The following is a 26,730-nucleotide window of genomic DNA, read 5'->3' as shown; positions in this document are numbered from 1 at the left end:
AGGGCACTCTTCCAGATCTATGGCCCGGAAGGAGTGGTTCCTTTTCAGCAGCTCCGCCAGGAGTTCGGCCTGACGGAGCTGGACAGATTGCGCTACATGCAAGTCCGGCATTGGGCCCTCCAGCCCCAGGTGCGTGCCACCGCCGCCCGTCCAATTACACCGTATGAGAGGTGGTTGGCTACGCGGACCTCCGACGCTAAATTGATCACCGATCTGTACAAATACCTACAACCTCCGCCGTTTCACTATTACAACCCGGGGAGGGAGCGTTGGCACAGGGAATTGGGTAGGACACTTAGCCACAAGGAATGGGACAAGATTGCGTATCGGGCGCGGCACTCGGCATATCACACGGGCCTTACGGAGACCTTTACTAAGGTGTCCACATACTGGTACTACACCCCGGAGAGGCTGTATGAAATGCATAAACACACTGACAAGGGGTGCTGGCGGAGCTGCGGGCAGGAAGGTACCCTTACACACATTCTGTGGGATTGCCCAGTGCTGACCGCCTACTGGAGGGAAGTCTTGGACGAGGTGGATAAGCACTTTGAGATAGAGCTGCCGCGACTCCCGGCGTATGTCCTGTTGGGCCTCCCCAATGACCTAATGTATCCACTGAAGTCCCGTAGGGGTAGGCAGATCGCAATCGCGCTGGGGTCTGCGGTTCAGAACATTCTAATCCACTGGCGCACAACCACCGTCCCCTCCATCACCGGTTGGTTACATAGGCTCTGGCATGTGCTGGGGATGGAGAAGCTGTCGCTGACGGTCGCGGGGGAGATAGACCAATTTGAAGAGCTGTGGCAACCCTTTCTAGCGCTGCTGTCCACTGAATTCCGGGAGCTCACCTGCCCGAGGTATCTTAGGCTTCTTAGGCTGACGCCGCCGGTGACCCCGGCGGACTAGCTTACATGTGAGACGGGGACCCCCCGGGGAGGGGGGGGGGGGCGCGGGGCTTCCTGGTTAGGATCACTCTGATGCGGGACCATAGGACGGGGGGGGGGGGGGGAGTGTTGTTGTTTCGTCACTGGGAGGATGGGGGATGGGAAGGGGGGGGATCGTGTTCTGCTGGGGTGTTGATGGGGGGGGGGGGTTTTACTGCTTAGATTTGGGGTGTCGGATACGCGTGCGGGGATTCCACAGCTTGTATTTCTAGCTCTCATTTACTGTGTTTTTTCCCCTGACCCACCGCGCTACCTATTGCCAACCCTCTGGAGTTGCACCCTTTTTCTTTGACTGTATTCCATGTATCCTGCCCTCCTATCCCCCTCCCCCATGGTTTGTTTTTGTCTCAATAAAAACGTTTTAAACATAAAGATGCTCGTACCAGGACTTGGCAGTGATGTGGGAGAAGGAGTGGCCCCCGCTGCAGCTGTGATGGATGCGGGGGTGTGCGCACATGCTGGTGAGGAGCGCAGGTGTCTTGTGGGTAGGTGGAAGTTCAGTCATTGGTTGATGTAGGCATGCGTGAGGATCTTGAAATGGTATCTCTTCTGGATAGGGAGCCAGCAGAGGATTCTGAGGTGGGGGGTGACGATAGTCCGTTTGGGGAGGTCAAGGATGAGCCCTCTCAGTTATAGACCGATTTCTAGACTTCCATTACTATCCAAGGTAGTAGAGAAAGCCATCAATACGGAACTAACCACCTTTATTACAAAAAACTCAATATTAGATCCATCTCAATTCGGTTTTCGGGCTCATCACAGCCCAGAATTAGCCCTTATTACTGCCACAGAGGAACTCGTTATACGATGGGGGAAACGTGGCCTTGATCATATTGGATCTATTGGCCGCATTTGATACGGTCAACCACAAACTACTGGGTGACCATCTTGCTTCCCCTGGGCTTAAAGATAAAGCACTGGCCTTACTAACCTCCTTTCTCACTGACCAAATTCAAGCGGTGGCCCTGGGCAACTATGTCTCACCCTCCTTCTCTTTTCCCTGTGGGATCACATGGAGATGATAGAAGGAGTGCTGAAACTTTTGAACTGGACTGTTCCCTTAAGGAACAGGGTCAAGACTGATTTGCATAGAGCTGGGTCTTAACTCTGGTGGGGAAGTGAGCTAAAGAATGATGAGGGTTTCAACCCAGATCTGTGACTGAGGGCGAGTGTCTGAAAAGTTTCAGCTCTCCGCACATCATCTCCTTGTATTTGCTTTGTTCGCCCAAAGTTGTCACTTCAAACAATTTCTGGTCCCTCAACTGTTAGCCTGGTTAAATAATTTTCTAACCACCGGTGAAACACAGGGGTCTTTCACTCAGGCGATGCTATGTTTGATCCCTAAAAAAGACAAAGACCCTTCTCTTTGTAAAAATTACAGGCCTATCTTCCTGATTAACACGGATTGTAAGATCTTTGCTTTTTGTATTAATAAATTAATCCCAGACCTTATTAATACATATCAATCAGGTTTTGTAAAAGGGCGGTCTATCACAGATAATAGAACTTTCCTTAATATTATTAATTTAGCCTCCAAGGCAGAATCACCAGTTGCTACAATTACATTAGAGCTGAAAAGGCATTCGGCAGAGTAAACTGGGAGTTCATTTTTGGCGCTTTGAAATGGCACGGCTTTAGACCCCCTATTATCAGATCCATCCAGCTATTATATTTTACACCCTCCACCTCTATTTGGGTAAACGGATGTCAATCTAAATACTTTCCTATCCTCAGCAGAACTAGACAAGGGCGCCCTCTTTCCCCACTTTTATTAATTCTTGCCTTAGAACCAGTTTTGGAGAAACTTAAGACGCCCCCTACAATATTAGGGTTTCCAATTTAAACACACAGACATTAAGTTCACTGCATATGCAGATGATATTCTGTTATACCTCTCTAACCCCACTACTTCTTTGCCGGCATTCTACTCACTGCTAAAGGAATACTCACTAGTCTCTGGTTACAGATTGAATATAGACAAATCCGAGGTCATTCCATAAAGTAAACATTGATTTTCATATATGTTTCATGATACAGGATTCAAATGGAATGCCAGGAGTATTAAGTGCTTAGGTATCCTCTACACTAATAGTATTAAAGAAACCGTTAAATCAATCTTGTAGACATACTTAAAAAATGTATACACTCATTGATAGCTGTTCCCCACTTTTTTTGTCCTGGTGGGGCAGACTAGCTACAATTAAAATGAAATTGCTTCCAACCATCAATTTTTATCTCTCTATGTTCCCGGTCACTCTCCCACTCGATTTTGTAGCACTATCAACCATTCCTTAACCAAATTCTTGTGGAACAATTGTAAGGCTAGGATTTCACTTATTCGTCTTCAGCAGCCCAGATTTAGGAGGGGTTACTTTTCCTAATCTTAGACATTACCACTCTGCATTCACCCTGAAACAAGTTTGGACCTTTTTATCTGAACCCTTACATACACCTTTAATGGCTTGGAGCTCATTAGAGCAAGCCCAATATGCACCTTTCTCTTTTAATGCAGCCACTCGTTTATCCCAACCCCCTAGACGTTTCTCAACTCCTACCTTCACGTATTCCACAGCAGTCGTAACCTCTTTGCTTAAAACTCACCTTTTCTACTGAGACTATCTTGCACATACTCCAATCTGGTACAACAAACACTTAAAGATTAAAAACAGAGCTCTATTTTGGAAGGAATGGATTGATAAAGGCATTATTACATTTGAACATTTGTTAAAGGATGGGCCGTTTATGAATTTCACAAAGATCCAAAGGATGTACGGTATATCCTCCCTGCATGCTCCTCATTGCCCCCTGCTCAGATCATTTTTTTTGTTTTGTTGAAATCTTTTTATTGAACATTTTGTACATTTTACAGGGTACAACCATAACAATGCCAGAAAGAAAGGGGGACAGAGGGGTTGTGTAACAAAGGTTGAAAGTGGACTCTTGCCAGTGTCTGTACAAAAGGCGCAACAGCGCTTAAAAATCTTAACTCTAGATGGCTCATGGAGATTTAAGGCGCGGTGTGGTGCGTCTTAGGCCAAACTGTGGATATAGGATACAACAAAAGGAGGACAACTTAAGCAAAGGAGGGAGGGAGAAGTTGCGAGAGACCTGCTGCCATGTCTTGTATAATCATGGACGCCAGGGCTGTCTGGGCCAAGCGGCAGCCGATTACTGAGAGAGTGAGAGGGTTATGTCACTTTGGAGGTCGGGCTACACATCGCCTCTATCAAGGGGGGAATGGGTTGTGTATGTTAGTCCTATATATCATCCAGGGGTTCCCCAGAATTAGTGACTATTTCTTGCAACTGAGATACCATGGTGTCCCATTGAGCCGCCAGAGGGAACCTTCGGATACCAAGCAGATCTTCCCTGCGCAGCCCTGCTCAGATCATCTATAATTCATCTTCACTCTCAGAATTCTTCCTCAGTCTCACTTAGATCAAACATTCACTTCCCCACTTGATTTCTCTACTCAACTCAAGGCATCTGCTATATACAAGATATTATCTCGCCCCACCAATTCTAGAACCAAATCCAATATAGAACTTCTCTGGGAAAAAGACTTGGCACAGGAATTCTCATTTCAGACATGGGGCTCTAGCTGGACAAAAATTCACACCTCCTCACGCTCAGCTAGTACAACGCAGACTTTATACTATTTCTATAATAAGCTTTTTCTCACCCCTACAGATTTGCATAAATTCAGCTTGTTGGAGTCTAAGAAATGCTGGTCTTGCCCTCATGTAAACAGTGATTTACTTCACATGTTCTTTCTTTGCCCTCTGGTTAAGAGCTTTTGGTTACTCATTTGGAAGAAATTGAATGAAATTTTATCTACCAATGTTCCTTTTGACATTGTGCACATTTTTCAGGGTAGCTCCTCTTCTAGATGGGATACCCAGGGAAACGTGGGTAAATGTATCGATTTATTTACAGCTATTACTTTTCAGATCATTACCACCAACTGGAAGGATACACCCAAAATGTCATATCAAGCCAGGTGGAACTTGCTTTGTCACCATCTTAGACTAGACCGCGCACATGCTACTTCAATACCTCTTTTGATTAAAAAAGATTTACTTTGGTCACCACTAAACACATTTCTTTCCAGTTTGACTATTAGATCTGTTTTGTATTCACATTGCCATATTTCTTCTTAATGTCATTATATTTAATTGCTTTTCATTATTACGTATAATTGTTTAACTTCCTTATAATACTTCCCTCCTGCCCTTCCCTTTTTCTCCTTCCCCCACTCTTTTAAAATTCCAAAAATGTTAAAATGCATTTATTCTAAGTATAGGTTTAGAAGGTTTAATTGGTCTAGTTGATATTCCTATTCTTTTTTATTTACTAAGCCTTAATTTGGCATTTTTTACTGATTGACCTCTGTTCATATAATACTGTAATGATGTTTTACTTTGCTTACTGTTTTAATAAAGCATTCTAAACTAAAAAAGACTGATTTGCATATGACTGGGTTTGAACTGGGGTGGTGAAGTGAGCTAAAGAATGATGATGGATTCAACCTAGATCTGTGACTGGGGGTGAGTGTCTGGAAAGTTTCAGCTCTCCGTCCATCATCTCCTTGTGTTTGCTTTGTTCGCCCTAAGTTGGCAGGGTATGCCCAGATGTGAGTCCCTTGCTCACTCGGCTGCTAGATGCAAGCTAGCCTGTCTGATGAGGGGTGTAACCCTGAAAATGGTCCCAGGATGCGTGTTTATGGTCCATGGAAGACGTGGTTTGGCAGTTCAGGCTGGACTGTTCCCATAAGGAACAGGGTCAAGACTGATTTGCATATGGCGGAGTCTGTACTGGGGTGGCAAAGTGAGCAAAGAATGATGAAGGATTCAACCCAGATCTGTGGCTGGGGGTGAGTGTCTGAAAAGTTTCATCTCTCCGTCCATCATCTCCTTGTGTTTGCTTTGTTTGCCCTAAGTTGGCAGGGTATGCCCAGACGTGGGTCCCTTGCTCACTTTGCCACTGGGTTCAAGCTAGCCCAGCTGATGAGGCGTGTTACCCCGAAACCAGTCCCAAGATGCTTGTTAACGGTCCAGGGAAGACGTGGCTTGGCAGTTCAGGCTGGACTGTTCCCATAAGGAACAGGGTCAAGACTGATTTGCATATGGCTGGATCTGAACTGGGGTGGCGAAGTGAGCTAAAGAATGATGATGGATTCAACCCGCATCTGTGACTGGGGGTGAGTGTCTGAAAAGTTTCATCTCTCTGTCCATCATCTCCTTGAGTTTGCTTTGTTCACCCTAAGTTGGCAGGGTATGCCCAGACGTGGGTCCCTTGCGCACTTTGCCATTGGATTCAAGTTAGACCCATTAGTTTAATCGATTCATCCCAGAAGATCATGGGTCGGCTGGTCCTAAATAAAATCCAGGATTGGATTAGTTCTTATGATATTCTGTCTCCCTTCCAGGCTGGTTTTCGGGCAAGTACCAGTACAATCGATCAAACCTTTCGCTTTACATTATTATATTGGAAGACGGTGGTCCTGGAAAAAGGCAGCCTGTATGCTGCCTTCGTAGACTTAAAATCAGCTTTCGACCTTGTCTCTCGTAATAAGTTATGGAAAGTCCTGCAAGATCTAGGGATGCCCCATGCTCTATTATCACTCATTGCTAGACTCCATCAGGACACATACGCAAAAATTAGATGGGGTGCACAGGGCCAGGTTACCCCATCTTTTGCTGTGGAAAGAGGAGTGAGACAAGGCTGTGTGATGGCCCCAACCTTGTTTTCCATCTTCATAAATGGGGTAGTTAAGTTTATGGAAACCACTCCAACGGATGCACCAAAATTGGCGGGCGTAGGAATTCCGATTCTTATGTTCGCCGATGATACATTGTTGCTAGCAAAACCCCCGAGTGGCCTACAGCGTGCCTGGTCTCTTTTTGAGGAATTTTTGTGATCTTCGGGGCCTTGAAATCAATGTCTCCAAAACTAAATTTATGACATTCAATGCTCACAGATCGTTTACTGGAACCATGTTGCTTAATAAACGCCCGCTGGAGCAGGTAAAAGAATATACCTATCTTAGGGTGGTCATACAGAGGGACATGAAATGGGGCAAACAATTGGATATGGCTACACTTAAACATAAACAGCTAGCAGGTACATTATTGGCGGAGCACAGGGCATCTTTTACGAAACCAATTTCCCCTGTTCTGGCGGTCTATAATATGAAAATCATTAGCGCAGTCCTTTACGGAGCAGAGCTTTGGGGCAACAAAAACCTGTCCAAATTGATCGTTGCAGAAAACTGCTTTGTACGAAAACTTGTAAACCTTCCACAAAGTACTCCCGTTTTGCCTCTACTTAGCGACCTAGGATTGAAGGCACTGGCAGACATCGCCAGATTCCGTCCTCTAATGTATTGGCGAAGAATTTGGACAACCCCGGAACTGTCCTCGTACGCTGAGGGTTTTAAAGACCTAATTAGAGTTGACCAATTTAAAAAATTTAAATGGTTATCGAACCTTAGGTTGTTGCTTGTAAATATTGCCATGATTGATCTTTGGGAGAACCCAGAAAAAAAGCAGTTTCCTTCGAAAATGCAGTTGAAGGAAAGGTACTGGGCTTGGGTGGAAGCTAGCATCTTTAGGAATAGTGATCCATCGTCGCTGACAGGCCAATTCCTTATGGCCAAACCAAGTCGAAGGCTTGAAGCATATTGGGACACTATCACAAAGCCACTTGATAGAAAGCTTTTGTTTCAATTAAGAACTGGCACACTTCCCGTTAAGTCTTTTACAGCAAGTTGGGGGAATGCAGCTGATATATCTTGCCCCCTTTGCCATGCACCCAGAGAGTGTTTGTCCCACCTCTTGTTTGTGTGCCCTGCATATACTATTCCTCGACGCATTTGGTTGGCCCCCATCTGTCGTCTTTTAGGCACTCCAAAATCCGAGGTTGCTCTTAGATTAATACGCACTGAAACCTGGCTTCCTCTTCTTATAGCTGTAGCAACATTTCTTGGATGGACATGGATAATACGATTGAAAGTGGCGATGCCTCTCTAATCCACATATGACATTTTGGCCCACGGATATACAAAGAGTTTTTGCTTCCACTTGTACCCTGTTTCTATTGTTATAATCTATATGAACCTTTTGAACCTATCCTTCACCCAAGGAGTTGTGCCTCCCAGCTGGAAAGGAGCGGTAGTTAAGGCCCTCCTGAAGAAGCCCAGCCTGGACCCCGCTAACCTTGCTAATTTTAGGCCTATCTCCCTGCTCCCCGGCCTTAGCAAGGTGGCGGAGAAACTTGTGAATAGGCGCCTTTCGGGTTTTCTGGAATCCAACTCTCTCTTGGGTGACTCCCAAACGGGATTTCGCCCTGGCCAGGGGACGGACACTGCCCTGCTGGCAGTCGTGGAGAATGCCAGGAGCATTTTGGATTCAGGGGGATCGGTGGCAGTGATCCTCCTGGACCTTAGTGCGGCATTTGACACCGTAGACCATCAGGTGTTACTCCAGCGGCTGTCGGGGGTGGGGGTCTCCGGGTTGGCCCTGAAATGGCTCGCGTCCTTCTTACAAGATCGGACGTTTGAGGTCTGGGAAGGCCACGAGAAGTCAACATCGGTTCCCCTCCAGTGTGGTGTGCCACAGGGCTCATCGCTGAGCCCCACACTATTTAATATCTATATGGCCCCACTGGAGAGTGTGGTACTGCCACTGGGTATCAAGATCATCAGCTATGCGGATGATACCCAGTTGGTGGTTGGGCTTCCCCAGCCGGCGAACCAACCCGACCTGCTGCACACATGTTTAGCCAGGGTCTTCACCTGGATGTGCAACTCAGCACTTAAACTTAACGGTTCAAAAACCGAACTGATGATGCTGGGGAACTCCCCTCCCTCCTTGTCCCCTAGTAGCTGGCCTAGCTGTCTGGGAGCGCCACCTACCCCAAAACAGGAGATTAAGAGCTTGGGGGTTTGGCTGGAGCAGGACCTATCCTTCAAGACACACGCAAAAAAGACCGCAGGCGTGTGTTTCGGCCTGCTCCGGTCAGCCCGGAAGATCCTACCCCTCCTCCCGATGGCCACTAGGAGGTTACTAATCCAGGGTCTCATCATTTCACGGTTGGACTACAGCAATGCGCTGTTTCTGGGGACTCCAGAATCAACTCTAAACAAATTGCAACAAGTGCAAAATGCTGCCGCCAGGCTTTTGACGGACCTTCCCAGGCGGCAGTCAGCCAGACCTGCGTTGAAGGCGCTCCACTGGCTCCCTGTGAGAGAGAGGGTGAAGTTTAAAGCACTCTGCATGGCTCACAAAATCTTCCAGGGAGAATGGCCCCCTATCCTGCGGAGTATGGTCCAACCTTATAAGGCCTCTCGCGCCCTCCGCTCAGACCACCAACATCTCTTGCAAGTCGCGAAAGTAAAAAAAGCCAGGACTGGCGGTAGAAGATTTTCCGTCAACGTGGCAGCATTATGGAACTCCCTTCCGCATGCCCTTCGCTCCGAAACTGGCACCTTGCGATTTCGCAAACTTTTAAAGACTCATCTGTTCCCTGCTTAGTGCTCTGCTGGTTTGGTGTGTACTCTGGACGAGCGCTGGGATGCCCAAGGGTAACCACGCGCTATACAAGATTCAATAATAATAATAATAATAATAATGAATGTAAACTCCCTTGCTACTATTTGCACATTGTATTATAGTCCGGTAATGAGTTCAACAATTTTATCATTCTCATTTTTAATCTGATTTTATTGTCGAATGTATATTTAATGTTTATCAATTTATCCATATTGGCTTTTTCTTCTTTTAAATGTGTATCTGTTTGTGCTTTTATGACATTTTCTTGTCGAATAAAGCTTTATGATGATGATGATGATGATTTGCATATGGCGGAGTCTGAACTGGGGTGGCAAAGTGAGCAAAGAATGATGAAGGATTCAACCCAGATCTGTGGCTGGGGGTGAGTGTCTGAAAAGTTTCAGCTCTCTGTCCATCATCTCCTTGTGTTTGCTTTGTTTGCCCTAAGTTGGCAGGGTATGCCCAGACGTGGGTCCCTTGCTCACTTTGCCACTGGGTTCAAGCTAGCCCAGCTGATGAGGCGTGTTACCCTGAAACCAGTCCCAAGATGCTTGTTAACGGTCCAGGGAAGACGTGGCTTGGCAGTTCAGGCTGGACTGTTCCCATAAGGAACAGGGTCAAAACTGATTTGCATATGGCTGGATCTGAACTGGGGTGGCGAAGTGAGCTAAAGAATGATGATGGATTCAACCCGCATCTGTGACTGGGGGTGAGTGTCTGAAAAGTTTCATCTCTCTGTCCATCATCTCCTTGAGTTTGCTTTGTTCACCCTAAGTTGGCAGGGTATGTCCAGACGTGGGTCCCTTGCGCACTTTGCCATTGGATTCACGATAGCCTGGCTGATGAGGGGTGGTATCCCGAAACTGGTCCCAGGATGCGTGTTTCCGGTCCAGGGAAGACCTGGTTTGATAGTTCGGGCAGGACTGTTCCCATAAGGAACAGGGTCAAGACTGATTTGGATATGGCTGGGTCTGAACTGGGGTGGCGAAGGATGGATTCAACCAGGTCTGTGACAGGGGGTGAGTGTCTTAAAAGTTTCAGCTCTCCCTCCATTATCTCATTGTGTTTGCTTTGTTCCCAAGGGATCATCATTGAACCCTACCCTTTTTAACCTTTATGTTCTCCCTCTGGCTTAACTGATCAAATCCTATGGCTTTGCCTTTGTGTCATCCGCAGACGACACACAAATCAATAGCTAGCAAACCAAATTCACCAACTTTCAGGTTCCAAGACTGTATGATTCACTTTGGCAAATGGATGGCAGACAACTGTTTAAAACTGAATTCTTCAAAAACAGAGGTATTGGTATTTGGTAATAACCCTTTCGTTTGGACGGCAAATTGGTGGCCACACCAACTTGGCCCCCCTCCTACTCCAACTGAAAAAGCAAAAAATCTAGGAGTGATTATTGACATCAGGCTTTCATTTGAGGGACAGATCAAGTACATCTCTTCTTCCTGCTTCTTTATACGCAAAAGCCCAAGAAAGGTCCTCCCTCATCCCTTCTGACCTCCAGAAAACGGTAGTCACCGCACTAATTTCATTGAGATTTGATTACTGCAATGCACTTTTTGCCAGCGCTCAGAAACGTTGTCTAAACAAGCTTCAGATTTTACAGAATTTTGCAGCCCGACTACTTTTGGGCATTTCCAGATACAAGTTGGCATCCCAAGCTCTGGTGCAACTACACTGGCTAAATATAGCAAAACACATTCAGTGTAGGCCCTATGCATAGCTTTCAAGTTCCTGCATGGCCAGGGTCCTATTCAGCTACCTAACTATCTCAGACCAATTCTCCCCCCCCCAAGATCTCTCAAGGCAGCTGCCAGTGTAAAACTTGTTGTTCCCAGATTCAAAAAGGTGAGATGGGGCGGCAGGAGCTTTGTAAACCACCACAGTCAGGATTTGGAACGCTCTTCCCTTAACCCTTAAGAAAGAATAACATCTCCTAAGATTCAGGAAGGGCTTGAAAACCTGACAATTCAGTCAGTATCAGTCAATATTCTGGACACAGTTTTCCGGAGGATAAGCCTGAAACCTCACTATATATACAGAATAGCTCCGATGAAAGGGAGAATCTGAGAAGGAGTCAGGTCTGACTTCAGCACATCAATAGAGAACGCCAGTGAGAGCAGGAGGTCCGCCGTAGTTTGGTGCTGAAAGGTAACTGCCTGGGGCGTATTTGCCTTCAAAAGCCAATTGTCGAGGTAGGGAAAGACTGGAACCCCTGACCTCCTCAGATAAGCTGTGACCACCACCTTCACATTGGTGAACCCCCCGAGTGGTGCTGGTAAGGCCACAAGGGAGCACAGGGAATTGATAATGCTTGTGGCCCACCGTAAACCACAAGTAACGCCTGCTACCATCCAGTCTTCAGGGTCGAGGGCAGATAAGACCTGAGCCATGGTGAGATCTTGAATATTTCCTTTTTAATGAAGTAATTGATGAGGGCCAGGTCCCTGCTAGGATGAAGGCTCCATCCTTTTTAGCACCAGAAACTAGCAGGAATAGCAACTATGACCTACATCTGATGCTGGCACCTTACCAAATGGCTTTTTTCGCCAGAAGGGCCGCAAGAGCAGAAAATGGTCCTCTGTCAGCCAATGGAGGAACAGAGGAAGTGGCATCGGGCTGTTGGAAGGGGAGGGCATAACCCCGTTGGACAATCTGGAGCACCCATTTGTCTGAAGTGATCTCCTGCAATTGGGCAGATGATGCTGGATTCTGCATCCACGGCCATGAAAGGACTGTGCATCCTGGCCGTGGTGGCTAAGAGGAAATGGATGTGGCCGCCCTTACAGTAACCACGGAAGGGGCAGACAATGGAATCCGAGTGTCATGGGGCCACTTAGAGCACCATTAACATAGCTGTGGTCCTACTTTCTCTCCAAGGCCAAAAGAGGCTGGTCGGCGCTGGAACCGAAGTCGTGTGACACGTGTCTGGCTTCTCATTGGAGTTGCGAATCATGATGGGTGCTGTGCAACCAAAGGGCATTGGCGGTGCTGAGAACGGCGCCACTGGAGGAGGTTGTATAGCTACGTACGGGACTGATCCGGAACCGCCAACGAATTCTGAGGGGGTCGCTTGGTGCAGAGGGCGCACCCACCGGTGTCACCCCAGTCGAAGACCCTCTCAAACCCATGGGGCCCCAGGGCGCTACAGAGGGTTTTAGCTACCCAAAGATGAGGCTCATTACCACATAAAACTCTGCAAGTTAGGTGGGGGTCACTTCAGCCCCAGGAAATTCCAGAAAAGAGTGGAGCCAGTTTAAGGCAGTTTCCAATGCCAGCTGCAAAGAAACTACCTGAGAGCGGGGCCTAGAATAGTGGAGTTGTTCGCGCGCATCATCCGTAAAGTGGGAGCGATAGGGAAAAGTCAAGGAGCACTTCGACTTCTTGGACTTCTTCTTGTAGGACTTATCTGTTGAAGCCTGGGAATGCAACAAGGACCAACTCAAGCAACTCAAGGAGCGATCCCAAGACCTCCGACGAGAGCGGGACCTGGAGCAGCGCGAAGTTGCATGGCGAGCAGCCAAGAGCCCAATGGCCTGCTCGCAGAAGGCCTTGGGGTTTATTGTCCTGCACTCCGCATATGACGTTAAGTTGTGATCCCTCTACAGGCACCAAAGACACACCAAGTGGGGGTCCATCACCTGCATATGTCGATGACACGCCCCACAAGGCTTGAACCTGGTGGGTTTCTTCAGGGACATGCTTGAAAAAATGGCAAAATGACACACTAGTCATCGACCAAATGTCGAAAGGAGTCAGTCAATAAGTGACTGAGGTGAGCTCGTCTGGATCTGAGCTGATGGCCGGAAAAGAAGGAACTTAGGGCTCTGTGGTGGCACTTATTTAGGCACCGCACAAGTCACTTCCAGCGCAGACGACCCCACACGAAGCTGACTGACACCACCTACCGGCATGCAAGGGGATTACTCAAAACTTTCTGGACCCAGTCTGATGCCTGGGAAATATTCTATGGTAAAGAATCTGCAGCTTGAAGTCTCTATCAGATGAGCACATTCTGATAGTTCAGAGACCTTGGAATTCTGAGGGCATCTCTGGTAGTGAGTATCTGCTGACCATGAACAACGTGTCAAATAGTTTGTGTGTAATAGTGTCTCTCAATTGGGGATTATGTAGGCAATTGTAAATCAGTAGTGCGTATGTGAGGTATTTGATTTTGGTGCAGACACCCACATGTCCAGACTTCTTACTCAATCATCATTGTAATCGTCATAAATTATATTGCGGGCAAAACAGAAACAAGAAAAATTTGTGCTCAGCTCATTACATTTTCACCAATTTTAGCTCTACCACATATATAATCCATTTGTGATATAAAATACAAATCAAGCCATTAGAAAACTGGAAGAAACTGCTATTATATCATAGTATTAATCTTTTATGTAGATGTGCAATTTCTCTACTTCTGGTGCAATAGCATAGCCTAGGGTGGACGCAGAACCCCAGAGTAGACATGCTATAGGATATGCTAAATAAACTATCCTAATTCCATCATTATGAACAGTTGTTGAGCTCACTTATTCTTAACATTTGCATAACGGGAGTAAATTAAGAAAAAGATTTGCTTCAGGGATCAACTTTAAAAAAATCTCACTCAAGCCTGCCCACTCGCTCTTTACAGTAGCTAAGAGTTTTTACCAAAGTCAGTGGGAATATTGCAACCAAATGATACTCATCATGCTTGGCCTCTTGATAGTACGACTAAACGTGTGGAGGAAGGCTACTCATGATTGCACAGATATCTTGGCCTCCGTGTTGGCGGGCATCCCTTTATTTCATAAACTCGGAAGATCCTTCATATGTCCAATGTGAAAACCTTCAATTCATCCACTATGTAGAATCATTAGGGAAGTCCATAGGAATAATCAAGTCACCAAAATATGAGTTAGAAAAATCTCAGCATGAGTTCAAGAGTCAACAATAAGGACTAACATTTGGATGAACTCACAGCGGGTTAAATCCAATCTCATTATTATGTTTTCGCAAACATGTTGGGTACACGACCCAGTAGATCTTTTTAGCACTTTGACAAGTGCTGATTTGAACCACCTTACCAACTTCTCCAACTTTAGTGAAAGGAATGTACATGATTTGACCTACGCATCTCCCTTTATCTACCGTGTGATAATTCCTATTGGGCATATAACCTTCCAAAGACTGTGAGGAATTTTGATTTGTTAGAAGTTCTGGCAACCTTTCACCACAAGTGCACACGCACAAGAAATACACACATATTTTTTAAGGGTTTATTTAAAGACAAACTTAGTGCAGAATAAATGAAACAGTATAATTGCATAGATCAATTGCATAATAGCAAGAGCAAAAACAAAGAATCTAAATATTATGAAAGATAACATATTAGATACTGCATCAAAGGTTTTGCCATAATAAGGATTTAGTAGTCAACTGTTGGCATACATGAGTACCTGAACTTTATCCTTTTTTAAGTCCGTAGCCATGTCAACGAAACGAGGCCCAATTATGTGTCTGCAGTAGAATGGTTATAGTACAAATGGCACTGATGATCTCGATGCAGCTCTGAGAGGAGGCACTCTGCTCACTGTTATCCTGGAATATCGGAAGCCCGCTGCCTGTAACAAAGAGTGCTGTGAGAAACTAATTTACACCATCTAAGCAACTGATAAAAATTAAACCCGCTGATCATGTTGCCAGTTATAATGTTTGAATTCACTTTAAATTTCATGTTGAATCCTAGGGTTACAAGCTTTTCTCTAGGCACCACCTATTAAAATAAATGCATGAATATATGGACTCAAAGCATGCTACCAAAACACATCATAATTCTACTACACATTGTTCCAGGGGGGGGGTTCTTTAAACACACCTATGATAAAATATACTTCTGACAGATAATACTAGCTGCAGATTCCTCCCCTTTCGAATATCCCAGGGGCCAGCTATACTGTATCCAGAAAGTGTTCAATATCTCTTCTACACTGCTAGGGGAGGCTAGCTCTACAGAGGCTCATGAAACGATGTAATCTAATGCCACTGAATTTATATAAAGCACCTAGCCAAATGACCTGACATTAGTTCCCTTTTTCTGAACCTCTCAACATGGATCTGGAGACCGCTCTCTTCTCTGAGAGATTATTTCCTATGGTTTCCTTGAAAAATTTGGTGCAGTGCTTGGGGATATCTCCTCCAAAATGTTCAAGGTTCAAAAAGTGTAGAGATTGTGATGGACAAATGTTGATTACAGACCCCCACGATATCTGTTTATGGTGTTCGGGGTTGAACCACGACACAAGAGTATGAAACTCCAGCCTCACCATGAAACCAGAGTCAATAAAAGAAAGGAAGGCCAAGCTGTTCGTGGCCGAGCCCGTGAAGACTACCAGGACGGATGCCGATCAAAAGCGGGATCTGAGTGCCTTTCATTGAAGTAGAACTGCCACAAACATAAGAATAGGCAGAAGCAGCAACAGTCTTATTAGGGGTGAATCCCGGTAACTCTGCCCTCCTTGGGGAGAATCTTCCATGAAACTGGAACTGGTCATCATCCCCTTAGAGGATATGACACCAGCAGCACAGTCAGGGATAACACCAGGCCTTCGGTTTCCCTCTCACCCAGTTACCCCATGCCCCTGCCAGCTCCACCACAGTTCACCATGTCACCCACTCCAAGTATCCGACTTCGGTTGTGGATCCGACATTCATTTATTATAGCAATGTTCAAGCTGTTCCGGCAGGAGGCATTGTCCTCGGGAGTGCCTTCCGGCCTCACAGGACCTTTTGAGATGCCATGTGGGTTCACTGCGGTGGGTCCATCCCTGGCTCCCTTTGGCCTTATTACTACTGCACCCGAGACAATGCAGATGCCGGACGTTTACCACTGCAACCATATACAGCACCACAAGTAACACATCAACCGACGCCACCTCTGAAGCTATAGATGACGCCTGCGCCTCCAAAACAACTGCATCAGGCCTTGCACCTTAGCGTCCATTGGGGTAATCAGGGGATCAAACGTCTTCCAAGTCCCAGGAAATAATTCAAAGTTCCAGGAGAGGAAGTCCAACCTCTGCTGGAGAAATGACAAGCAAAAATCTCAAGGGAGCAATGCTAGCATACCATGTGACCTATGGGTCTGTCTCAGATTTTCTTGACATGCCTGAGGTTGTACTTCATACATGGATGAAGGCAGTGAGGCTAAATGCTTGCTAGCCTCTCTCCAATCAGATACATCAGATTATTTTTCCTTACGGAAAGCAAATCTCTTGAACAGAGATGGAGTTTCCTGGTGGTGGCCCTCCTCCTGAAGTGACTTTGTTTCATACTGTCATCTGCAAACCAGACAAAGTCCTCCTACTGTGTTGGTGAACTCTATCTCCTCACAGAAGTTGTGCACACAGCGAGACAATCTTCTGAGCCATTGCTCTTCTGAACCCAGTCTTGGAGGCCTGGAAAAATCACGACCTCTGTGCCAGCCATCCGTAGTATAGTATCCAGAAGATATAAAACAGTCCCCGAGTACCCACCATTCCTTTTGGTTCACCTTTCACCTGAGAGCTTGATGGCTTAGGCTTCTTGTTGCCAAAAACAAGTTCCTGAGATCTTTCTCGCATCACCTGCTGGCTAATCTCTTCATGGATGACTATGAGGGCACCCATATATATGACTTTTCGAACCCCTTCATTGATAATATCGCTATTTGGAAGCGATACATTGATGACGTCCTGATGATTTGGACAGGCACTGAACAAACCTTGATTGACTTTAATACATGGCTGAACGGACGTTCATCAGATATTAAATTTACCATGACATACAGCAAAGAGATCATCTGATATTTGGACCTCACACTACAAGTTTAAGAAGCTAAAATCGTCACGACTATGTACAGAAAACCCACTGAACGGAACACCCTCTTGAAGTATAGCTCTCACCATCCTAGAAGCCTGAGGGATAACCTACCTTACGGCCAATTTTTAAGGCTAGGGCCTAACTACTCACGTAGGCAGGATTTCTTCAGGGAAACTGATATTCTAATCACAAGATTGAGAGATAGGGGCTACCCTAAGGGTCTTCTGAACTGAGCCAGAAAGAGGGCTTGGTACCGCCCTCGTGAGACTCTCCTGGAGGTACAACACAATGATGAAAAAATGAATAAGTTGGTCTGCATCACCACCTTTATTACAAGGAGCCATGAGATTAAGAAGGTGATCAAGAAGTACTCGAATCAGGTGGGCACAGAGCTCAACATAAAGGATGAGCCAATGTTTGCCTTTAAACGGGCCAGAATCATAAAAGACTATGTTGTCAGCTCCTATTTGGAAACACCTAAGGTACCTGACATCAGACACCAATTCAATTTGCCACCATTAGTTGGGACATTATAGATGCAGCAATTGCAAAGTGTGCAATCTCACGTTGGTGAGCTCAACATTTACGCACCATGGCCAAAAGTACTTTTTGACACAGCATACCAACTGCAATTCCTCAAACATAATCTACGCCATAAGATGTCCCAATGAGAAAATATATGTGGGCCAAACCACTTAAAAAGTCAAAACAAGGATTCTGCAACATTGCAGTAGGATCCGCTGTAAAGTGCAAGGAGCTCCCCTAGTGGAACACTACTCCATAACTGGACATACAGTGGATAACCTACAGTGGTGGGTACTGGAGAAGATCCACCTGCATCCTAGAGGTGGCAACCTACTTTCCACACTCAATCTGAAGGAGTGCAGATGGATACATGTTTTGGATTCTATTAATCAAGGTCTCAACGAACAAGAGGAGCACTACAGACAGATGGTCAGGCTATAGTTGACCCACAGCCTCATGGCATACTCCTCTGCACTTGATCATGTGTGATAGACATATGGGCAGTTTGAGGACCCCTTTGGGTAACACACAGCCCTCAAAATCACACAATGTGTAGCTCAGCATGGGAATATACATTATCTCCATTGACACATTATTCTTTTGACAATTAATACTCTGCAACTATGTATGAACAATCATGAAGGTACATTTATGTGTCGGAAAATGCTTTTCGCGTAAGACACTTCATGTGTCTCTGCCTAAAATGTCTTAAATCCACTGATTGAGGTGCACAGAAGCCCAATGAAAGCATGTGCATGTTAAGAGGTTAGTTTACATATGCTTTGCTCAAGATGCATCACTCGAACAAAAATATGTTAAATACTCACTTATTTAATGCGCAACAATACTGATAATGTGCCTCTTTCTTTTTCTTGAATATCAATGTCGTTTTTAAGGATAACTTTGAATCAATATCGACTATTCATGGATATTGTTGTATTTTAAATATTTTAAATGTAATTTCAATTTTTAAAGTACTTTGCAACTATGTATGAACCATTATGAAGAGGCACGTAGAGGTGCATTGTCAAGATAGTCAGGTATTTATGAATAACATTGCATCAATTTCAACTATCCATGGATGTTGTTGTATTTCAAATAATTTAAATGTAATTCAATTCTTAAAGTACTTTGCAATTATGTATGAACCATCACGAAGGAGCACGTAGAGGCGCATTGTCAAGATAGTCACGTAAGACACTTCGTGTGTCTTAACCCACTGATTGAGGTGCGCATAAGCACAACGAAAATATGTACATGTTACGAGTTTAGTCTGCATGGGTTTTGCACAAGATGTATCATTCAAACAAAATATGTTATACTTACTCATCTAATGCACAACAATGCTGATTATGTGCCTCTCTCTTTTTCTTCAACATCAACGTCGTATTAATGGATAACATTGAATCCATATCAACTATTCAAGGACGTTGTTGTTTCAAATATTTAAAATGCAATTCAAGTCATAGGTTTTGCTTAGAATATGTTACCCAGAATATGTTACTGTTTAGTATCCATACTTTGTTTTCAAAACAATTCAGAAAATGTGCCATTATGTCTCCTTTACGGATAACAAATGTATTGAGTCACGTATTTCACCCTTCGAATATGTTGAGTCCCACTTCATAGTTGTCACAGAGTTTTAATCCTTTTTTATCAAAACAATGAATAGGCCCTGCTAGAGCATCGATAGCCAGAGAAGGCGACTGAGCTGCTGCACCTCAGCGTGCACGCGGCTTAATCCATCTGACAATTACGTCAGCGAGTTGTCAAAAGCGTCTGAATTCACTCGCGGGCAGACCTGAAGGAATTTTCAGTCGCTCTTCAAGCTCCCAAGGTAACAGGAAGCATCAGTGCACACCAGCGTGTGTCTTAGTGTTGCCGCTGATTAAATAGCATCTCTCTAAAAAATTATATATTTTTTTACTCCGCAGTACCCGACCTTTCTTGGTGGTAATTACATTATTTAACCCTTTAAGACTCCAACCGGGCGTTGGAACAGGCCGGCTCCAGGAATTTTTATTTGGGTGGGCCAAGGGTGCATTTAGGTGGGTCACTGCGGGCTCGATTTGTTGCATATATGTCTAGGCAGGCCTGCTTCAGGGCCCTCCTTTATCTCTTCTTGGTCTTACAAGGTCCAGTAAAACGCACTCTTTTCCAAATCTCTTTCTAAATATTATCACTCTCAAAAAGTGTTTTTTCCATGTAATGTTCCTTTGATGCGAAGAGGAGGTCTCTGAGGTGGGAGTATCAGGCAAGTGACACTACTTGGGCTCCCTCTGTTCGAGCCTTCATGGAGGATCCCTCTTCATTACTACCTCCACCTGACCCCAGACTCTGCAACGCACTCCCTTGTAGGCTTGATTATCCACTACTCCTCTCCAGTGCACCTTATCTCACAGCTGACCTTGGGCCCCTGCCCCATATCAGGCACCACCGGGCTCCACTTTCATTTTTTCCGGTAAAAACATTTGTAAAATCACCTTCAAACTTAAAACATTGAATATAGCAGTAAATATAATTAGCACACACTTTAAAGTATGTTCCACAGTAGCCCTTATGACCCGACTGCTAATTAAATAAACAAAAACAGAAAGGCCATGACAGGGCTTTAGCGCTGATGCGAAAGTCTTTTTTAGCGCCACACCAATAACCTCTTTCTCTGTAAATACCTTTACTACCACCTTCCAAGAGTGCCCCTCATCCCTCCATGGCCACTCTATTGACCTCCTCCTCGGATTCCCTCACTGCCATATGCCACAAGTGCCCCTCATCTCCCCATAGCCCCTCCCCCTCATGACCTCCTCCTCGGATTCCCTCACTGCCACCCTCCACCAGTGCCCCTCATTTCTCTGTAGCCCCTCCCCCTCATGACCTTCTCCTCAGAATCCCTCACTATCACCCTCCAGCAGTGCCCCTCATCTCTCCCTAGCTCCCCCCTCCCACCCCATGACCTCTTCCTCGGATTCCCTCACTGCCACCCTCTAACAATGCCCCTCATCGCTCCATAGCCACTCCCACTACCTCCTCCTCTGATTCCCTCACTGCCACCCTCCAACAGTGCCCCTCATCGCTTCATAGCCCCTCCCACTACCTCCTCCTCGGATTCCCTCACTGCCACCCTCCAAGAGTGCCCCTCATCTTTACGTAGCCCCTCTCTCATATGCATTTCATTTGTTGTGTAGCGCTACTCATATCAGTGTAGTGTGTGTCAGTACTTTACACCACGCACATATTATACAGAGACAACAAATCATACAAGTATGCAAATCAGCCTACAGGGAATGTCACATAAATCAATGAGGATTACAAGGTGTATGAATCACATGTCATCCATACTGGTGGGCAGTATATTTTAAGAGGGTTTGGTCTGGAGAAGCACAAACTCAGGATTTAAAGAGTACTCCAGTGGTTAGGGGTTGGCTTTACTGATAAAAATGTATATCTGCCCAAAGATACTCATTTTAGCAACATTAGAATAATGAAAGACTGGGGAAGTTCTAACTATATCACAAAACAAAAAAAGCGAAGTTCTAACTATACCATTCAGGTTTGCATGCAGCTCTTGGATGACAGTTCATTGGTCACTGTCCTATGTTAGGATTGTAACTTCTGAACTGCAAGTAACACAAGGATCTCTGTCACAATGACAGTAACCCACTGAGCTTCCACATAAAACACAGTTCATCTGCATTTAAAAACTACTAACAGAGAAATTATTGCTCTCCAGCAGGATCATTAATCACCAGCGTTATCTGGGCATTTTTTATTGTCTTATTGTTGTCCTGCATCGGCCATGATAATGATAAAAACTGATTAAATGAAGCACACACGAAGTACATGTCCTGCTGGGCCTGTGCAGATTTAAAAAAGAAAAACAAATAGTGACACATTCTCTTACCTACTCCATTAGTCAAACTTAGTGTCACAGCCTTATGTGATTATGTGATAAGCAGCTGCAGGGGTTGGGAAAGGTGAATCAAAATAAACAAACTTATTATCTCCTGCGCTGCATAGAAAAAGAATATTCAGGCAGCAGGACAGTAGGCAAAGGTTACTGCGGCCAAAGAAAGGATTTGTCGCCTTTCGCCATGCCCCTGGTGGAGATGAAGGGGTGAAAAAATAAACAAAGCCTTGTTAACATGTAAATCAGAGGTCTTCAAACTTTTGCACGTTGAGCCCCCCCCCCAGCTGAATTTTTTTTAGATGTTGGGCCCCCCCACTACCTGAAAGAAATTTCTGGAATCGACCGCCACGCGCATATTCCGGGCATATCCAGCAAATAATGTTCAATACAATAAGAGTGTTTAGTAAACTGCAGGTTTGTGAGTGGGTGTGGTGAAATGACAGAGGCTTATTACATAGCTCAAAACATCACTTTTCAAGATAAAATGTGCGCAGATTGTTTTAACTAGGATGCTTTGTTTTACACATGACATAGATTGATATTAACACCCTCAACATAAATGTGACAAGGTGTGCCTGTTTTTCCGAGACGATCAATCTGTGGATGGATTTTTGCTACTGCCATCCTCAGATTGTGCTCCACATCCAGTCTTGAACGGTACTTAGTATTTAACACCGCAAGTGCTGAAAACCCAATCTCACATAAATAGGACGAGCTGAAAGGCAAGAGAGTTTTGATAGCAGTTTCTCCCAAAGCTGAATATTCTGCAGACATTTTCAGCCAAGACACGGACTGTAAGGGAGACAGTGTTAGATTTTTCGAGCACTCCCTAGCTCAGAGCTCATACACGAGAAACAATTCTTCTCTAGAAATCATTAACAAACATTTTAGGCAGCATTAGAATGGGATAATTGCCCACCAACCAGTTATGGATCCGAAGACAGTTGAAAGTCCACAGAGAGGGCGTTGAACGAACACCTAATTGAGAATTCCTAAGCAGTACAATAAGTTGCTTGCCTGAAGCAGTGGGAGTTTAGGACACGTCGGGCTTATGTTTAAAAAAAATAGAACTAATAATAAATTAATGATGTTGTCTATTTTACTTCAGGGTAATGTTGTCTGACAGACTTTGTGATGGCATGGACATGTTAGTAATTTTGGGTGCCCTGGGCCAAAACTATTTTGGGGACCCCTGTTCAGTACGGCTTTGAGTTTAAATGATTTACTTTCAGCTCTGCCATACCCTATTTAGCCAGGCTACTAACGGTGCACAGGCACTGTAGTCGAAATTCTAAAAGCGTTTTCATCTAATATTCCGAGATAGTGATGTGTTTTCACTGTTGTAACAAAGCAGCAGCCCACTAATTTTACAGTAAATAATATCTGTGATATCCTCCAATTTCTCATATGTGAGGACTCGCTTGGAGCTAACTTTTTTATGGTTAACGTTTTTATGGTTGTTGCATGAAACAAACACATTTCTCTGCAAATAGTAATAGACTCCCTCACATCAATCACATTAAAAAGAGATTAAACAAAACGGTATTTGCAAGAATCTGTTTAGGAATTATTCCAGGCCATCAAGGCAAAAACAGAACTGTCTCTATCAAGGAGCCCCTGGAAGGCTGGATTGCAGTGTATTTAGATGTCTCCTTTAGTAATTTAGGACAAAAACCTTGATGGGGCAGGACATGCCCATACTTGTGTACAGGAGTGAGTAAGGTGACCATATGAATATGGGTGCGCATGTTGGTGCAGAGTGGGACGAATGAATGTATGGTTAGTGGTGGGCTTATTTGAGTGAGATTGCAGATTGAACAGTGAGGGGGACAGTTGAGTGAAGTGTCACGAGTGCAGGTTGAGTCGTGGGCTCGTGTGACTGCAGGGTGAGGTACAGGGTGAACAGCGCAAGTGCATTGTGAGTGCAGAGTGATCACTGTGAGTGGAGGGTAAATGGGTCAATGGTGTGAGTGCATGGTGATCAGTGTGAGTGCATGGTGATCAGTGTGCGCGCATTGTGATCAGTGTGCGCGCATTGTGATCGCTGTGAGTGCAGAGTGATCACTGTGAGTGGAGGGTAAGTGGGTGAATGGTGTGGGTGAATGGTGTGAGTGCATGGTGATCAGTGTGAGTGCAGGGTGAGCGGGTGAATAGAGTGAGTGTATCGGATCAGTGTGAGTGCAGGGTGAGGGTGAAAGTGAAGGGCGAGAATGAGGAGCGAGTTGTCTGAATGCAAGGTGCAATCCCAGACACTTGAAGTAACTCAACATGTTATTGACCGCAGCGTAGGGTTTCAAATGTGTTAAACTATTGCTATTATGACAGTAACCAGGGATCAGGGTGGAGGAAAGAAATAGTGTGCTGATCCCACAACAAACTTCCAGTCTTATGATTAGGGTAGCCAGCTCATTATTTTGATGTCACAGATGGTATAAAAATAAGCAGTCACCTAAAGCCGTATTTTCAGCACTTGTCTGTGCATACTTTGAACAGCAAATATAAATAGAAAGAACTTTTAATTGTTTTCTAGAGCTGCCTGAATGATCCATGACTGATAATAAAAGGGAACAAAAACAGAAAAGTCACATTACAAATGAATACATACTACTTTATTTATAACCATATTTAGTGTCAAGACAAGCAATTTGCATGCTGTTTAAACAACACATGGCTGGCTGGCATTTTGCGCGCCTGCCTGTGTAATTTTAAAATAAACTTTCAGGGATGTTTTAAGGATTTTGGGGGCCCTGGGCCAAATGTATTTTGGGGGCCACTGTTCGGACCAGCTTTGATTTTATGATCCAGTCTCAGCTCTTTCATGCCTTCTTTGGTCAAATACTAAGTGAGTTATACATATGATATTCAGGGATAGTGATGTGTGTTTTCAGTATGTAACACAAGAGCACTTCACTAATATTACTGCAAATAATCTCTGTCACACCCTCCCATTTCTCATATGCGAAGTCCTGTATTGATCTAAAATAACTTTTTATATGGATGTTACATGACGAATAAACAACTTTTGGCTGCAAAATGTCTGTAATAGACTTACACATTAAAAATAAATGATAGAAAAAATCTATTTACAACATTGTGTTTAAAAAAAATGTCAAGGTCATGATGGCAAGACTCTGTAGAACAGAGCTGGCTCTTTCAGCACCCCTCCCCCCCTCCCCCCCTCCCCACCCTCTTTAAAAGGCTGGGGTCCTGGGCCACAGCCCACCTTGCCCATGCCTTAAAACATCCCTGGAAACTTTGTCTCCTTTCTGGGAAGAGCTATCTCTCCCAGGAGGGGGTCAATTCATAGACCTGAAATGCTTCAGCTGCAGTGGGAGGCAAGGGGTCTCCTCTGCTGTGATATCGAACGCAAAGGAACAGGACTGTCTGTTCGTTTGCTTTCGGTTTAAGCAGAGGAGACATCCTGCCTCCCACTGCAGCTGAAGCGTTTCAGCTCTATGAATTAACCCCCCCTCCACCGGGAGAGTTAGCAAAACAAAAGCATGGGATCGTAAGGAAAGATTAGAGAGGAGTGCACACCCCCCCTGAGATGGCGTTGCGCCCCCCCAGGGTGGCGGTCCCCACAGATTGAAGATCTCTGATGTAAATGGTCTTTTAAAGACCTGTGAAGTACTTAGGTGCGGCTGCCATAATCTGTCTGTGTGTGTGCGCCGGGGAAGCTGTCTCAGCCCGGGCTCACACACAGCCCGGGCTGAAGCACTTTGAGCCTCATGGCGTTGCGCGCCTGCCTTCAAGCCCTCACTGCAAGGGCCAAGGCTCCTGTTTGAGTGGGCCAGGCTCATTTTTGGGTGGGCCTGGCCCACCCGCTAGAACCGGGCCTGCGTTGGAAGCCATCCAGTCACAATTTTTTTTTAATTTTTTTTTTGCATATTTATATAGCGCGAACTTGACCAAAAGGTATTGGAGCGCTTTACATGAGCACCGTATTTACATTACACATTCAGGCACGGGGAGATTAAGTGATTTGCCCAGAATCACAGGATGTGGACGCGACCTTGAGGCTCGAATTCTGGTTTTCCAGCACCAAAGTTGTCAGTTTAAGCTGACGGACCACAGGTATGATTCTTTTCAATCAAATTATACACAGGTTCTGAGTTACCCGGTATCCATTTTTAGGTCTCGCCCAGCATCGCGCATGCGCTGCATAGGCAAAAAGACCTTTTGCAATCGATTCTGTTTTGCAGTCAAAAACGTGCACGCATTGTATTGCTTGGTATGCAACGCGTGCACGTTTGGCGATTTCCTTGCGGGAGCGAGCTTTAACATATGGTTTCTGCTCGCTCCAGCGCATTGCATTGCTTTGAATGCAACGCGCGCACGTTTGGCGATTTCCTTGCGGGAGCGAGCTTTAACATATGGTTTCTGCTCGCTCCCGCAAGGGAAACAGCCGCAGGCCCCCTCCTCTCTCCCCTCCCCCTGCTGTCTCTTTCAGCGCGAGGTGCGCGCTGGTTCTTTTTTGGATCCATTTCACAGGGAAGCAACTTTCTTCAAGTCCCGGTTTTCAGTAAGTGAGGAGCGAGGGGCACACTGGTTTTAAAGATGCGCTGAGACTGGAGGTACTCTTGACAAAAACTGTGCAGAGTAAAAAAGGGGTCTGACTGCCTACAGTAGTTAAATAATCAAAATAGCAGATGTATGCCTACGTCATGTATATAACTCAAAACGTGCAATGTTTATAGCATGCCTGTCTGCCTTTCGTAAGCACGTGTGTCTAAGTGTGCTCATAAACCTTGAGAAGGATACAGCCAGGACGGCGAGCTTGGTCCATGTTTTAATAAAAGAGGCCACCAGCACAGCCTTTGGTCCTAGAGGGAAACCATCAGGCCAGCCCACCTCTTGTAGACGATCATCTATTCTCTGTCAGAGTTCACGCCAGCTGTCCAGAAGCTGCTTCTCTGACACCTGGCCCTATATCTGCAGTCCA

General features: G+C 45.2%; 1 long non-coding RNA gene across 3 annotated transcripts in view; it reads right to left on the bottom strand.

The window, feature by feature from the left end:
• LOC146858284 (uncharacterized) overlaps nucleotides 1-26,730 on the bottom strand; it is a 261,641-nt gene that overhangs the window by 34,575 nt on the left and 200,336 nt on the right. For all 3 annotated transcript variants that reach the window (XR_014979671.1, XR_014979672.1, XR_014979673.1), the window contains exon 2: nucleotides 14,956-15,120. This is a non-coding gene — a long non-coding RNA (uncharacterized LOC146858284). The remainder of the gene's footprint in view (nucleotides 1-14,955; nucleotides 15,121-26,730) is intronic.

Source organism: Triturus cristatus, chromosome 3_2 (genome assembly GCF_964204655.1).
Source record: "Triturus cristatus chromosome 3_2, aTriCri1.1, whole genome shotgun sequence".
NCBI lineage: Eukaryota > Metazoa > Chordata > Amphibia > Caudata > Salamandridae > Triturus > Triturus cristatus.
The sequence above is the reverse complement of the archived record's forward strand: the minus strand, read 5'-3'. Positions and strand labels throughout refer to the sequence as shown.